This window comes from Maylandia zebra, linkage group LG8 (genome assembly GCF_041146795.1).
Source record: "Maylandia zebra isolate NMK-2024a linkage group LG8, Mzebra_GT3a, whole genome shotgun sequence".
Classification (NCBI taxonomy): Eukaryota; Metazoa; Chordata; class Actinopteri; order Cichliformes; family Cichlidae; genus Maylandia; species Maylandia zebra.
The window spans coordinates 11,605,398-11,622,302 of record NC_135174.1 but is presented as its reverse complement, the minus strand read 5'-3'; the positions used below and the strand labels follow the sequence as shown (position 1 = coordinate 11,622,302).

At 42.4% G+C, this 16,905-nt stretch overlaps 1 long non-coding RNA gene across 1 annotated transcript; it reads right to left on the bottom strand.

Annotated features, from left to right (window-relative positions):
- Positions 1-828: 828 nt before the first annotated feature.
- On the bottom strand, positions 829-8,281 carry LOC143419801 (uncharacterized). Its single transcript, XR_013099810.1, has 2 exons — positions 7,330-8,281; positions 829-1,119 (listed from the first exon to the last, which is right to left on the bottom strand). It is a non-coding gene; the product is annotated as an uncharacterized LOC143419801 (long non-coding RNA).
- Positions 8,282-16,905: the final 8,624 nt, after the last annotated feature.

Here is a 16,905-nt window from a genome sequence, read left to right as displayed (position 1 = left end):
CCACCCTTAAAATGAAGCTCCGATTCAACGTGAGCGTTCATGTGTTTGTTGCACATGTGCGTGTGTGATTGCATCCTATAGAGGAATGCAGAAAGGCAGGAACTGAATGTGTGTCTGTGTCCAGTTTCTGGTAGGTGAGGCCGGAGAGGTGGGAGATGACGTGTATGTCAGCTAGGGGTGCAGGGAGATGGAGTAAATCTGACTCTGACACACCTCACCACGTAAACACACAAGGGTAAATGCACACACACCTTCACATCTGGTGTGGTCATCGGTCCACTTCTCAGTGGATGTGCCCCTCCTCCAACACACACACACACACACACACACACACACACACACACACATTAATTCTCCCTGTAGTGCTGCTCCTCACCCCTTTCTCTATCACTGGCAAAGTAAACCCACCATGTGAGAATGATGAATGGGCTATTCTGCACCGGAAGCACACGTTGGAAACCTCCTGCCACCCCTGCCCTGCTTCTCTCTCTCTCTCTCACACACACACACCTGCACACACACATGCTCCCCCACTTGCTTTCTCTTACCCTCTCGAGTCTGTTATCGTCTCTCCTCCTCTTTCTCCCCTGGTGACCTCACAGGCCTCCTTCCTTCCTGGTCGCCACATCTCTCTGCACACACAAGATCCTGATGTCTGTGTGTGTGTGTGTGTGTGTGTGAGAGAGAGACTAATACAGAGAGCGTAGTGTCTTGCAGACGGTGTCCAGTGTTGCACACACACCTGCAGGTCATGTGCTTGTTTATTGAGCACTTTGTGCAATTAGATGTCCAAAAAAAAGAACCAAAAAAAAAGAGTTAAAACATACGTTTGCTTTTTAAAATCTTTATTTGAAAACGTTAGCATGACTTATAAATTATTGCAGATAAAACGGAAAATAACAGCATGCAATCCGCGAAACACTATATGAATTTTTGAATTGCAGATTCCCCCCCACCCCTTTTCATCTGTCTTTTCTTCAGCCATAGACGTCACATTGGTGTGAGGGAGTCTGAAATCAGCCAGGGGAAATGTTGAAACTCCAGGTGGTCGGCAACCAATTAAATAAAGCGTCACTGTGCTTCTTCTTCTTCTTTTTTTTTTGAATTGCACACACACTCCTTTTGATGCAGAGACAAAAAGTAAAAAAAAAAAAAGTTAATGTAAAACACACACACACACACACACACACACACACACGTATGTATGTATGTGTGTGTGTGTGTGTATATATATATATATATATATATATATATATATATATATATATATACATATATATATATATATATATATATATATATATATATATATATATATATATATAAATATATATATATATATATGTATATGTATATATATATATATATATATATAAATTTCCTTCTACAAAACCTCGACCCAATGTGGAGGAAAAAGGGGGGAAAGAAACAAGTTTCATTTGCTGTCGAAACATTTGTAGTGGAATTAAACATATGGATGCCACAGGCAAACTGAGGGCTGGAATATATTAGAGCCGCACAATGTTACACTAACCCTCCAGTATCTTACACCGCTCTGAGAGATTAATGGAATAAAGAGGAGAGAGGAGGTGGGGAGGTAAGGGTGTGGGGGTGGAGAATTGGGGGGAGAAAGAAAAAGAGTGAGTGAGTGTTCGTCTGGCTTTCTCAGGCTACTGCAAAATCAATATTTTGCCATGATACACAGCTCTCTCCTCGCAGCTTTTTGGCTGAATACATCCAGATCTGCCCATCTAAACCTAAATATTAGGTATCCCGTGCCGCAGTCAGACTTCAAAGGCAATTACGCACATCTGTTTGAAATTGTAGTATTTGATTTGTTTATGAATCTGTTCATTTGAGGTTTTCCTTCTTTTTTTTTTAACAAAATAAAACAGAGGAAAACATACAAATAAAAAATAAATCCCGAGTCACATTGTCTCTGTGCATCTTTTCCACACGCTCCCGCAAAGTGTAAGTGGGTCATCATTCCTCACTTTACAGATAATATTTTGCATCCTGTTCCAACACGTTGGGTCTCATCATGCCAGCATGTTGGTGTCTGTGAAGAAGAAACCCAAGGAGCAAAACGCTGGAGTGGTTTTATTTTATTTTTTCCTATTGTTAAATTAGTGATTTTCTGCACAGCAAGGTAATTGAAGGGAAAGGCTTGTGTGAAAAAATGTCACAGAGAAGAGGAGGAGGAGGAGAAAAAAGGAGGAATGTGCAGATTTGTTCACAAATGAATAGTGTGCTTGTTGTTCTTTATACCTCGAGTAAGGAGAGAATTGAACTGTCTCAAGGGGAGCAGAGCCGGATGTGAAGAGCAGCTCAAATCTCGGGTTTAAAAAGTTTGCGTCATGAATTTAGGACAAAAAGTGTGACGTTTAAAGAAAGAAGAAACAAAAAGAAGTCATTATGGTTTTCACTTCTTCTTCTACTACTACTATAAGCTCCTGTATTTGACAACAGGGAGATCCCACTTGCTGTGATATGAACTATGAATATGAGTCAGACACCGAGTGTTGTGGTTTGACCTCAATGTATTTACTCGCTCGCTGGGAGAATCTGACTAATATCTATCACAGTTCATGCGGGTAGTTTCATAAACTGCTGTGAAATGAAAGTTCACCTATAATATGATACGTATTATATTTTACCATGTGATCTTTTTTGTGGTATTTTCTTCATATTCTGATTAACAGAAGGCTGTGAGGCTGCAGAGGAAGTGCTGAAATTTGAATTTCAGTTTTTATCTGATGGCGAAAACAGCTGATTGAAGGGAAACGTGGTGTGGAATTTTACACAACAGCTGGTCAGGGATCAGTCCAAACGATAATTCATCGTTTATTCATCACAGCTGATTTATATAAATGGTCCTTTTAATTGTTTGATCAAAATTAGTCTCTTATTTTATAGTTTAATTTACAGCGTAATTAGAAAAAAGGGGCCACACGTTCCTGCTCACATTTGGTTTCAGTAATAACTGACACACACCTTTTAGAAGATTTCAGTGCCATCTTATAATTATTAACAATCGACCCCGTTCCCGAATAGATAGCCATTCTTTCTATTTCTAGTTCTCCCCGCTGATCCTAAAACTTACCGCACAGTTTGCAGATTTCACGCGAAGGACAGTGAATGCGCCTAAAGAATATTTTTAAATGAGTTCACGTGGTTCACACACAATCCACCTTCCATTCCCCTCTGACTGGGCTCTCCCTGCATTCGTAATTATTGTTTACATCGTTTACTGCTAAACCCTTTTTTTTTTTTGCCATGTACTAATTTCATGCTAGACAGCTGCAAAATTATTCAGCATTCTCACAATATGCAAAAGACGTAAATAAATACATTTTTATTTCCTCTCTCGCTCTCTGGGTAACAATGTGCCAGTTCTGGCCCCCATGTAGCAGTTTGACCTTAAACACGCGCTTTTAGGCACAGACCTGGCTATTGGAGCAGGAATTCCCGGACAAAAGGCGCAGACGGCCTTGCCGCCCCCTCCTGGACTAAATTTGGTAAACCTAGTCCCTGCGCATATTTTACACAACCATCCCGCCTATTACCGCAGCTCGTCCAGATCCTACAGTGTGAGAACGACCCGCCAATTTATCATTCATTGCGGCAAATCATGGCGGAGACTGCGTTTAATTGAGTTTGCATTGTATTTCGTTGCTGGGTGCCTTTCTCGCTATAGGGTGTGTGTGTGTGTGGAGCGAGGGGGGTGAGGGGGGATTCTGTCTCAGGCCGTCCCAGTGCAACTGTGGTGGGAGGAGGAGGTGGTGTGTATGGAGAGGAGAGGAGAAGAGAGGGCAACCTTACCCTCCCCCCCCCTCTTTCTCCAAGAACCCCCCCCCCCCTCACTCCTTTCCTCCCGCACCTCACCCCCTCCTCCTCTCAGCTCCGCCTCTGTCTTACAAAACAATCAACTGGTAGTGAATAATGTGCATTGCTCATGTAAAGCGGAGCAACAGCTGCATATTGACGTATCTAAAATAGATTTTATAAATGTAAATGCACTTACTGATAATCGCAGTGATCGAAAGAAGACGGTTAACAACTGTAAACAAACAAGGCTGAAAAGTTGCCTCCGCGTGTGTCTGATTTCTCCAAAGCAAAGCTGACCATGTAGTGGGATTTTTTTTCTTTCCTCCCAGATGATCAGTTGTTAACATTTCACGTGCTGCCCATTTGACTCAGTTGTAGGCTTCTCCACTTCACGGGCCCACCACTTTGTTAATTTGCCTCTTAATTGTCTGCGATGCAATTACGGCGATACGGATGGGCTGCGTGACGCCCATCAGTGCCGCAGGAGGACCGCGCAGGGCCGCTAAATCAGCTCCTTGACACCCAGAACGTCTCCAGGTTATGCCGACAAAACTTGCTGTTTTTGGACCTCGACCGGCTGTTAAAAAGCACCTCAGCGGGCACACACCCCAGCATGCCCCGCTGCTGCTGCTTGCTCCTTGTGGACCCATCCCACCCTACACACCCTCCACCCGACTGATAGTGGAGTCTAAAAGAAGAAAAACGGACATTTGCACTACATTCAGTTGAAGCCATCTGGTGCAGACTTCTTTTATTGCATATATTCAAACATACAGTCACGCAAACACACACACACAAAGCTGTGACGTTTGTCTTGCAATTATTATTATTATTATTATTATTTTTAATAATTCAGATAGACCCGACCGGGCTACAACAACTACAGTCACACGCACACACACACAAGCATCGCTTTAAGGCACCCAGACTGCGGCTGACAATGTAACCCCCGCCCCCCTCGTTTTAATTACTTTATGAATATTCATTGTGACTCAAAGACAGGAACTGAACGACAAAATAAAAATGATAAAACGCTTAAGTCTTGGAGTTAGTCAGCTGTTTTTTTTTTCGAATAAACGTCAAATCTGCTCGTGTTCATTCTAGTTTTATGTTTATTTGTTTGTTTCTGTGAGTTTTTATGCGAGAGAGGAGAAAAGCAGTGATGTGCTGTATGCAGCCCAAGCAAATTTCCCCATAGCAGAGCAAAACGGGTATTAAGATACACGTTACAGCTTCGTGTAATGTAAGTACTGTAACTTTAAAAGAATAAGAATAGAACCAAAACAAGAGCAGAAAAAAATAACCATATTAAAAAAAAATTGTAACCTCAAGGTACACACACACACACACACACACACACACACACACACACACACACACACACACACACACACACACACACGCACACAGAAACTTCAGCTCACAACAATAAACAGCCTCAATTCTCGGCTCTGATACAGTAAATTGTTTTTCTTTTTTTGGTCAAGTTTTTTAAATTTATTAACAAAAAGAAATTAAATTAATTTAAAAAGTAAATAAACGTTATACTGGCTTGACTGTAAGCGTGTTACATTGACGTACCTTTACAGCTGCTTCATTTTATGTATTTTTTAAAATATCAACTATTATTATTTTTTCTTTTTATTATATATCTTTACTGTGTTTTTTAAATTCATATTATTAATGCAGGATTTTATTATTATATTTTGTATTATGAATTTAATTAATAATTTAAATGAAAATGGTCAAATATACGCTTTTATTTGAATGATATAGGTAGCTAGGCAAAAGAAAAACATTCACAGTAAATGCTATTATTATTATTTTTATAACAATAATAATAATAATAACGATTATTATTATTAGTAATAGTAGTAGTTTAGTTTTATTGGGATTTTGATCACTGTGAGGTCCACTTATCAAACACACTGTGAGGAAAAATGAAAATGAAATATATATATATATATATATATATATATATATATATATATATATATATATATATATATATATATATATATATATATATATATATATATATATATATGTTTTAAAGTCACCCTTCCACGACTGCTTGCTGTCTGTAATGTTTCCCTCAGTCCCCTTATTTCCCCCCTTCTCCGTGTTGTGTAATAGTTGTTATTGCTATTATCGCCTCATCGTGCTGCCACAGAAGAGCTGCCTGTCCTGCTGCAGTCACTTTGAATTAACTTCACCAACACGGAAACTCCTCACAGCCACAGAAACGCGCAGGTTACTCTTTTTTTTCTTGGTGCAAACTGACTGAATGTCAGCCAAAATCAGCTTAATGCGGATACGTGTTTAAAGGCGTTTTTCATTAGAAGAGACTCCTCAGCCAAACTCTCGGCGCTCGCGTGTGTTGACGGCGAAACAAACGATCGGCGAAGTGCAAACAAAACGCCGCCTTTTGTCAAAAATATTCAAACCCAACTGTAAAAAGTGCGAATAAGATAATAAGGATAATATCGGCGCATTTTAATGAGCGGCTGTTGCACGCGCTCTGATGATTAGGAGAACTAAAAGCGTGTTCTTCAAAGTGAGCAGACCGGTCCACCGTATGTAATTATGTAAAACGGGCTTACTCCTGCAGCCAGCTTGTAATTTTAGATTTTTTTCTTGCTTTTTCTGAGGACTGTAGGCTTTAATAAAAAGATACAACGTGAGATCAGAAGAAGCAGGGCGAGAGGAGAATTCCCTAAAATTAAATCTTTCAATGTGGAAAACAGACACACACACACCAACTCTCTCTCACACACACACACACACGATGAAATCATCATTGTTTTGGGTGGGAAAATATTACTCTCTCACTGGTGTCAGATTTGGTGAAGGTTGTTGTGCGAGTCCTGCTCTGTTTGATGCAACTAATATCTTAATTCTTTCCTTTTATTTAGTTTGTTTTTGTATTTATACATTTAAAAGCATTATTAATGTATTTAACATGTTTATATTTTTGAGTTAACAGAAAGGTTAGACGCACTCACACACACTCTCTCTCACACACAAAGGATCTCAACATGGCGAATAAACCTCGGCTACAATGATCGATTTATTTGCCGGGTGGGTGAGGGGGTTGTGCCTCATAGTACTTAGTGAAACGGTAATATATTTAATTTAAATTCAGTCATATTTTATATATATTTATAAAGAAAAATTACCGTAAAATTACAGGTTAAATAGACTATAACCGATATAAATATTAAAAAATTAAAATATTTTAAAGTCTGCAATAATATTCTATAGCTTTAAACGAGCTCAGGATTTTTTTTTTATAAGTTTAAAAAGAGTTATTTTTTTCCATCTATAGCTTATACAGTTAAAGTCTGCTTAACTTTTTGTTTGTTTACGTCAAAAACGAACTGTAAGGAAAAGTCAAATTCCACCTAACTCCAGCGCTGATATCACGGCCTTGCTGATTTGCGGCTGCTTGTTGTAAATAACCCCCCTCCCTCCCCAGAATGAAATCTTAAAGCTCCTCACCTTTTGCAAGAATAAAAACAAACAAACAGAGAAAGTGAAAAGAGTAATAGATGGCGTGGTGGAGATTCCGTCCACATTCCTTTGTTTTCTTCAGTCCGTGCTCTCCTTCGTCAGATAAGTGTGTAACATGAGAAGGCAGGACGGACTGCAGCCCTCCTGCAGCAAAACACACACCTCGTAGGCAAAAGCAGGCTTTTGAAAATGGCGCCCCAGCAAACGCCTCCACCTCCCCTCCCGTCTCCTCTCAGTGTGGAGCGGGGAGGAGGCGAGAGGGGGGCGTGCCATGTGTGCCGTGTTGCGCGCAACGGGGCTGTAGCCTCTGCTCCCTTGTCGGTTATAGAATCTGGATATAAAAAACCGTCCCCGGTAGGCTGTTCGCCCGGCACGGCCGCATACGTTGAGCCCCCCCTCCTCCTCCTTCTTCACGTCGACAGCGAGTCGTCGGAGCAATCAGGGAGGGAGACGCGTCGTGTCATTACGCACCGAATAAAAGCGCACTTTCGGGCATCCGTGGATTTCCAAGCCTTTCCCCACCCCCAACAGCCTACCCTCCCAACCCCTCCTCTCTCCCTCGCTCTCTTTTGAAAATCACAGAGAGGTTTCCCGTTTTCGTCCGCGGCTTTCGTGCGCACACGGGCTTTTCTTCGTCTCCTTCGTCTGTCCGATTAGATCCGTGGCCGCTTTGGCGTGAAAACGAGCCGTCCGCACGCCGCCATTCCTGTTCGCAGGCAAGCTGCTTGTGTAACCGCGCGGTCTAGCCAGCAGCTGAGGCTTCCAGGGGAGAGTTGTGAAGTGGGGATCTTTCTCTCTCTCTCTCTCTGGCTCTCTCTTTCTCTCCCTCCTTCCCTCAACGGCGGAGCAGCAGCGAGGGAGAAGAGAGAGAGAGAAAGGAGGAGGAGGAGAAGGAGGGGGAAGCCCACGCTGATAGCTGGAGGGAGCCCCAGCGCGTTGATCCTCTGTGTGTGCGTGTGTGTTGTGTGCGAGTGCATTATAGTCGTTGCTAGGAAATCCTTTCTGTTAGTGTGTGAGGGAGGACCTGCAAGCAGGATCAGAAGGCAGCTGCAGAAAAAATGAAATCTTTTGCAAAATGAAATAAACTTTCAGTGCTTTTAAATATAGATTTTGGGATTGTTTATGTATTTATTTTAAAAAGCATAAAATCTGGATCTGTTCAGGAATGAGTAGGAGCACATGCAGTGCACGTATGTATTTATAAGAGCAAGCGCGCAGCTTTGTGCGATACACAAACTGATACATGGTGGTGATGAAACAGACGGCTTCATCTATAGTGAAGGAATTGATTCAGGACATTGTTATAAGTGTGTAACAATGCGTGTATGTGTGTGTGTGGTAGTGGTGGTATTTTCAGATAAATCACTCTTGGCTTGCAGAACAGTCAGTCCTCACCTATGTAAACGCACCCCTGAGGGTAACAGATTTATCTGCAAGAGGACCATCCTCCTCCCTCTTTTACCCCCCCCCCCCCCAGCCCACCCCCACCACACACACACACACACACACACACACACACACACACACACACACACAAAGACACAGGCACACATACCCTCCCCTTCACCTCTTTCCCTGTCTTTACCCCTTCTCCCCCCCACAGCATGGAGATGGATGGCCCATGTCCCCTTTGTCTAGATGCAAATGGACTTTAACCCCGAATTAATTGATAACTCCCCAAAAAGGCCTAATAGTGCTCTGCTCACATGATGTGCACACACGCTCACTGGCAGCCACTACCAGCCTTGTTAGACATGTTGAGTCAGTCTCCAGAACATTTACACTAAATACATCACGTTTTTTTTCTTTTTCTTTTTACAAGCGGGGACTTGATGTAACTTGATGCAAAATGCACACTAACTACCATTAATTGCCAAACTTGTGTTTTTTTTTTCTCCACTGGGATCGCTTTCAAATTTAAACCAAGCCCACCTGGGAGGAGGAGGAAGTAGGGGTGTGGGGTGGTGTGGGAGGGGGGAGTTCAGAAACCACACAACCACTGTGACCAACCTTTTCTCCACTAAAGAAATCCTGCAACCGTGCTCACCGGCAGGTCTCCCCCCTCACCATCCCAACCTTCCTGCAAGACAGAAATATCACATTGTTGTAAATCTATTTTTACTTTATGTGCAGACATCTGAACTTTCAGGCCTGTTATATCCTGTTCAGATTGCACAAGATGAAGTTGCTTGGGTTAAACATGTAGCTCGGTTTGGGAATGTGGGACCTATACATGATCCCCACTCTCTCCCTATTAACTGTGATGCCACGCTGCTCTGCGACATCACCACGGCACTAAAAAATTTATTCCAGCGCCTTGCTTTCTCAGGTCGATCAAGAAAAAGCGTGCGTGTTGGGGGTGGGATGTCAAAAGTGGATGTTTTGTGTATTTAAGAATGAGTGCATGTACAACCACTTCTTAAAATCTTGTGTACGGTAAACCAGCTTGGTGTTTGTATACCTATCAATCCTGAGCACAGGGAACAGTCTGCTTCATGTCAGGAACAGACTGCATTACCACGGATGTAAAAAATCATCTGGGGAAGAGGCCACTTGTTGCTGGAGATGACGATTGTCGGCTGAGAGAAGGGGATTGGGGGGTGATGAGAGAAGGAGAATAATTTCATCCGAGGAAGATGGATGGTTTAATGCATCTGCTTCGTGTACTTTCCTCAACAAGCCACATAAAAATATGTGATTTCATTCACTCGTCATCACAGAGGTCACTTCAGTATCCCTCCAACTGATACTGCTATTACATTACTTGTTTCTATTGCATAGGTCAACAATTTTTTTTAACCTTTTTGTTGTATATTTGAGAAATGGACAAATGCATGTTGAAACAAAGAGCAAATCGCTTTTTCCCCCTCGTTTTTCTTAGAAGCGTATTTGGTTGAAATACAAGCAAATACAGAACATTCGTAATTGCAGCAACCAGAACACATAAACGATCCAGTTTTTCCAAATGTTGCTCTCTTGCCTCTCACCAGCACACTCATCATCTGAACTTTTCACTCATTCAGCCTCTGGTTTTGCCATTGGTTCAGTCTCATGATCGGTGGAGGGTGTATACACACATGCAGCTGTTACGGAGAATGATCGCTGCAGTACACGGAGGAGCTTTGTCATGGGCTTTACTTGTGCTTCCTGATACAGCGGAGTAGCATTAAGTTACAGTTGCATTGCAGCAGCACAAAAATGCTAAAATACACAGATTTGTGTTGCTTGTGGTGACCTGAGATTTAACTACCAGGGCATTCAGCGTTTGTGCTTTAAGCTGCAGATGTATGGTATGAACAAAGTCATGTGTTGTCTCAGTGAGTTCCAGTTTTGGAACATCTTAAACTTTAGGACTGGTTCCCATATCTTTTTCATCTGATGTACCCCCGCTGGCCTGTCAGAGTCACTCAGGAATCCCTTTGTCAACATCACATCTAACTTTCAAATGGGTTCATGTGACCCCAGTTGAAACTGGATCTAAGTTACTGTCAGCTTGGCATTTACGCTTATGGATTTCACTCAGTTTACCAGTTATCAATTATGGCAAGTGAACTGTCTCAACCACCACTGGCTTATTATTTCAATCGTCTATCCATAACTTTTAGCTATTTGAACTTCATTTAACAGCTGTTCATCAAAATCACCAGTTTACACACTCACTGGCCCCTTTGTTAAGTACATATGTTCTACTGCATGTAACACAAATATCTAATCAGCCAGTCAAGTGGTAGTAAGACTTGCAGCACTTAAAAAAAGTGTTTTAAATGACTTTGAATGTAGCATGGTTGTTGGTGCCATACAGGCTGATCTGAGTATTTCAGAAACTGATCTACTGGGATTTTCTCACACATCCATCTCCAGGGTTTATAGAGAATGTTAAAAAAAAATAAGAGAGCAAATATCCAGTGAGCGGCAGCTCTTTTAGAGAAAATGCCTTGTTAATGCCAGAGATCACAGAAGAATGGCTAGACTGCTATGAGCTGATAGAAGGACAACAGACACTCAAATAACCACTTGTTACAACCAAGGTATGCAGAGTATAAGAGCATCTCTGCAGGAGCAGAAGACCACATAGAGTCTGACGATCCCATTTGCATGTGCTCACCAAAACTGGAGAATAAAAGATTGGAAAAGCATCACTTGGTTTGTTGAATCTTGATTTTTGCTGTGACATTCGACTGATTTCAGGAGCTCAGGCTGCTGCCGATGGTGGAATAGTGTAGGGGATATTTCACTGGCAAACTTTGAGCTCTTTAGTACCAACTGAGCATCAATTAAATGCCAAAGCCCACCTGAATATTGTTGCTGACCATGTCCATCCCTTTATGACCACGATGTATCCATTTTCTGCTTCTCGCAGGATAACACAGCATGTCACAAAGCTCAGATTATCTCAAACTGGTTTTGAACATGACAATGAGTTCACTGTCCTCAAATGGTCTCAGCGTCACCACATCTGAGCTTGTGGATGTCCATTCAACAAATCTACAGGATTTGTGTGATACAATCATGACAGTATGTACCAAAATCTCTGAGGAATGTTTCCACTACCTTGTTGAATCTGGGGCACAAAGAATTAAAGCGTTTCTGAAAACAACCAAGACGTAGCATGGTTTAGCTACTAAAGTGACCACTGAGCATACATTCAGTCAACTAACAATTTCCTCATGCTGTTGGTAAACAATTTCGGCTGTTAGCTAGCTTTTAGTTAAAAATTTCAGGACGCAAGACTGCTAACTAATCGTTTTACTTCATTTAACTTTTCTCCTAATGGTAGTTAGCTGTTTAACTGTTTATGCATACTATTAGCAAATGATTTAACTCTTAATTTAACTCACTGCTTTAATTCTTTGTCTTCTCTTTTGGTGATTTATGTTTGTTTGCTTTGTTTAGTTTTTCTTACATTCCACATATCCATAATTTTTAGTTAACTGTTACAGGTCCACTCATTTTTGTAATTCAACTGTATTCTTTCTTTTTCAGATTAGTTGAAGTAACCTGTCTGTGTACTCCTGGGGATACTTACCCGAGACTGGGAACATCAGCTCGAGGAAGAAATGCACATGAGAAGTCTACATGACGTGTCTATCTGTTAACGTCCAGCTCCCGGACATGTTTGGCTGAAGTCTCTCATATTCTGTTGATGTTTGGTTTTGCTAGCCACATCTGTGCATCTTTAATCAAAGTCACGGTCAGTCTTTGAAGAGAGATATTTCGCTCAGACCGGAGGCCAAAAAGCTACAAAGAAATGAAAGATAAGTATTAACGACAGTGAAAAGAGGGGTAAGATAGCTCAAGCTACAAAAGGGCCGACTCACTTTTACTCTGATTACATCAGAGTTGAGATGACCTGTGACCTTCCAGCTGGACCAAAAATGGATTTTGACACAAACTTGCCTTTTCTTCTCCCAGGCAACAGCCACCCCGGAGATCACATGACTCTCGAGGCCGGCCACGCCAGGCCGCGTGATGCTGCTGCAGATGTGAAGAAGAAGGAGGGGGGGATTATAAAAGGAAGAAAAGAAGTTTTTAGTGAAAGATTGGAAGGGGAACAAGGGCTAGGGGATGACATGGAGAACAAGCGAACACGTCAGCAGACAGTGAGGAGGGGGTAGGGGGTCACAAAGCTAGCTTTGTTTCTGCTCTGGCTGCTACATTAGCAGCTGCAATAAAAAAAGCTTAGAGAGATGAGGATGGATGGACGATGGCATGGAGGGGTGAATGGCCTGGCATGACATTTAAGAGATGTCTCTGTTTGTCACTTCAGCACACTGTGCTTTAATGCTGGAGCATAGAATATGCATACAGGCCAAACTCGTATAAAGACACGGAGACATTCGTGGCAAATTCAAGAGAAAGGGACCACTGTGTGCCCAGTGATGTAACACACTTTTATGACTGATATGCATTACAATATGAGAACAGAGATGAAAGAATTTAGTGCTTTGGCAAGAAGTCATATCCCAGGATGCTTTGCTCTCTTAGCTCACCCGTTTGCAGCCATCCCGGTTATCCAGTTGGCCTCGCCTATGGGGTCACTAGGCCTCTATAAACTTGGGGGCTTTCTTTGCAGTCCTGTGTGTGTGTGTGTGTGTGTGTGTGTGTGTGTGTGTGTGTGTGTGTGTGTGTGCCTCTGGGGCAAACAATCTCCGTTCTCCAAACATCACATGACCATGTAAGCTGTTGAAACCGGCACCGTCTTCAGGTCCGGTGGCACCTTGAAGTGTTTTTCATTTGCCAGAGAGGAGCTGGCCTCAAATGGGAACCAGAGACAGGTTTAATGTCTGATTCTTAACCTACTGCAGCTGTGTCTCGCACACATACAAACACACACACACACACACAAATATCAGGGGTCCACACACACACGCAGGCGAGCTGTCTCAGAACAGGGTTAAGAATGAGCAACTGTATTACACCAGAGCAAATGAGAAGCATCACATCAACGGAGGAAATCTCAAACATTTGTCCACGTTTATCAATACTGCCATATGCGTGCAACATCATGATCGGCTTAAAAGCTTCTTGCAAACACGCGCCAAAAAGCTCCAAAGGGCAACTATTGTCTCCTCTGCAGCTGCTGTATTTTGTAACAAGCATTACAGATGTTTCCTGTGTAAATATGTTTACTGCATAATGACACGCGGTGTGGCTTTTTTAATATATATAATAATAATTATAATAATAATAATAATAATTTAATATATATATATAAGTACAGCACGAAACCATAGAAAGATGTTTTTTGGGTTTTCTTGCACTTTCCTAGCAAAGGAACAGAGGCATGTCACTGCCCGAAGAAATAACTTTGTTCCAGCAGGTGCTAATGTATGTGAAGGAATTCATGAGTGAAAGCCACCTGACACCTCTGATAGTATCTTATTAAGGTGTGTTTACCCAACATGAGCAGAGTGTGGAGCAGTGAGAGGGGGTAGAACTAGTTGCACACTGGCTTTGTTTGTGATTGTTTTAATGAGGAAGAGGGGTTTGCGTTTCAGGCTGTAGCCGTTGGTTGAAATATTCTTCTTGTTTTTTTCTGTCAGAGATGACATGGTTGGGAGATATTTAACCGGTTAGTCCGAGTTCAGTTTGTGCATGCACTGCTGGGGCGGCTGAAACGGTGCAATTCGCAACTGTGACAGGAAACAAACAAATGAGTTTCTGTGATGTCTTGTGGAAGAATTGAAGAAGATGATGTGTGAGATAAAAACACAGACACAATCATTTGAAGTGGCAGAAGTAGAGTGAAAGCACTTTCTTTTCTTTGATGATACAGATATAGGCTTTAGGGTGTAATGCCGTGCAGAAGGAAAGAGAAAAGCTGTGTAAATGTCAGGAACACCTAAATTAAAATAGGATGTAGTTTAGACGAGCTTGTGTTGACTTCTATGCAAATGTAAAATGGAATGAGAATAACTTTCTCCAAACTGCATGACCCACAATGCAACAGCGGGCCATTGACAAATGAAGGTCATGTTCCTCAGTGGGTGGGGTATGCTGTGACCTACCCACTTCCCCTTCCCATAAATCCTTTCAGAGCCAGAGCCAAAACCATACTGGAAGGATTTATGTATGTATTGTGTTGCTTTTGGTCTTGAGAATAGTTTATATTTTTCAACACTGTGATGAGGGCAGCAGCGGTTTGGAAGAGTCATAATAGAATTACTTAGCTTGAACTCTGAGTTTGTGTAAGTGCATTTGCCTGCTGGGGCTGGTAAAGCATATTTCTTGCTGTTGGGATGGAAACGTCTGATGTCACATTGTCAAAGCGTTTCATTACTTAGACGAGTCCACCAACACCCCCAAAAAATCTAACCAAGAGTTGTCATGTAAATCTTTTTTTTTTTCTGCTTTGAGCATGTTCATGTCTTCGCTCGCTATTTTTAGCCTCTCGACTGCAATACTTCACTTTTTGTTCGTTGTGTAACCATTTATATGGCTTGGGTACTTCACGGTTGACGAGATTTAAAATTTCGTAATTGTTGAAAATTCACAACCGTTACTAAAAAGAAAGAAAGAAAAAAAGACAGAGAAAAATGAGCGAATGGAGACTAATTACCGCAGATATTCTGAACTGTAGTTGGGTGAATTGAAATAAATTAAAAGAAACCTGTTCCTCATTTTTGCTGGAGACACTCAGGACCCGCCCTTCGGGGCGTTTGGAGGTCCTCGGCACCCTAGTTTTTGAGGATCCCCTCCTCCCTCCTTCTGTACAAGCCCACGGGGTTCTTGGCCCTGCTTGCGGACGCGGTGATGCAGGGGTTAACGTGGTGACGTGGTGCTCCTGAAGCGGTGACCCGCGGGGCAGCCAGTGTGGTGGATGAGTGAGGTGTGGTGTGGTGGTGGGGGCTGCTGCACTGGAGGGGGAGAAGAGGAGAAAGCCGTGGCTGAGGTGCTGTCCGTGAAGGACAGGCGACTCCCAGCAAACAAGCGGCACAAACATTAGTTTGCGATCACTTCCAAGCTTCTTCTCCATCCTGCGTCTCACTGGTTTTATGTACGTAGGTGTCCGCTTTATCAGCGAAGCGCCCTTCCTAAAGGGAGCACGGTCTTCGCGTGCGATTTCATTTGAAATCACGTCTCTGTTTCTTTTTTTTCCCAGTCCACAGCAGACGCAGCGAAGCAGGCTCGACTTCCTTCCCGTGGAGATAAATTCACTTTTACGCGCAAACTTGTCTGGACCGTTCGGACTTGATCAAAGGCGGCGGAGGCGAACGCGCAGAAATACCGCGGACTCTTTAACGCCCGCGCTAAACGTTTATAGCGCTTTACAATTGAAGCCGTGTGTGTATGGCGGTGTTTTTTGTTGTTGTTGTTGTTGTTGTTGTGTTTGGGTGTTTTTTGTTTTGTTTTTGTTTGTTTTGCTTATCTTCAGAAATAAACCTCCCCTCAAAAAAATAAAAATTTAGAAACTCTGGAAAGCGTCTACATACAGAGCAGGTGGTGAATTTAAAAAAAGAAAAGAAAAAGAAGAAAGGTGGGTAAACTGTGACCTCCAGGCGGTAATTAGGCCTACCATTTGCCAAATAACCGCCACTATAAACAAATGGGCCTATCAATTAGATTTCCAGAAAGGACTGATTGCTCCTTTTCATGCCAGACTTGAACTATTCCGCAAATAAAAACAAGGAGTTTGGTGTGGTCTGCCTTCCATTACAGCGCCGTGATAGGCCAAAACATGGTACGCAGATGAACGGTAGACCTAGTTTAGTAGTCTGATCAAACTTGTGGAGTGAGGAGGAAGCACAGGGAGGCCAGTTTGGTGAAAAAACAAAACAAACCCCCTCTTAAAGCTAAATATCAGAAAGTTGCATGTGTGACTGGCCTGCTCTCCTCCTCCTGCTCCACCTTCACGCATAGATCCGGTTCAGCACAATCACAAATGAAAACAAACAGTAGTGGTGAGAAAAAGGTGTGTGTGTGTCAGTGTGTGAGTAAATGTGTGTGAGCTCAAGCTACACCTTTGTTGGTGGGAATGGGAGTGGGAGTATTCCTGGTGCGCGACTCATATAAGCATGCCTGATGATGTCCCGTTGCCCCCTCCCCTGGAAAAAAAAAAAACAG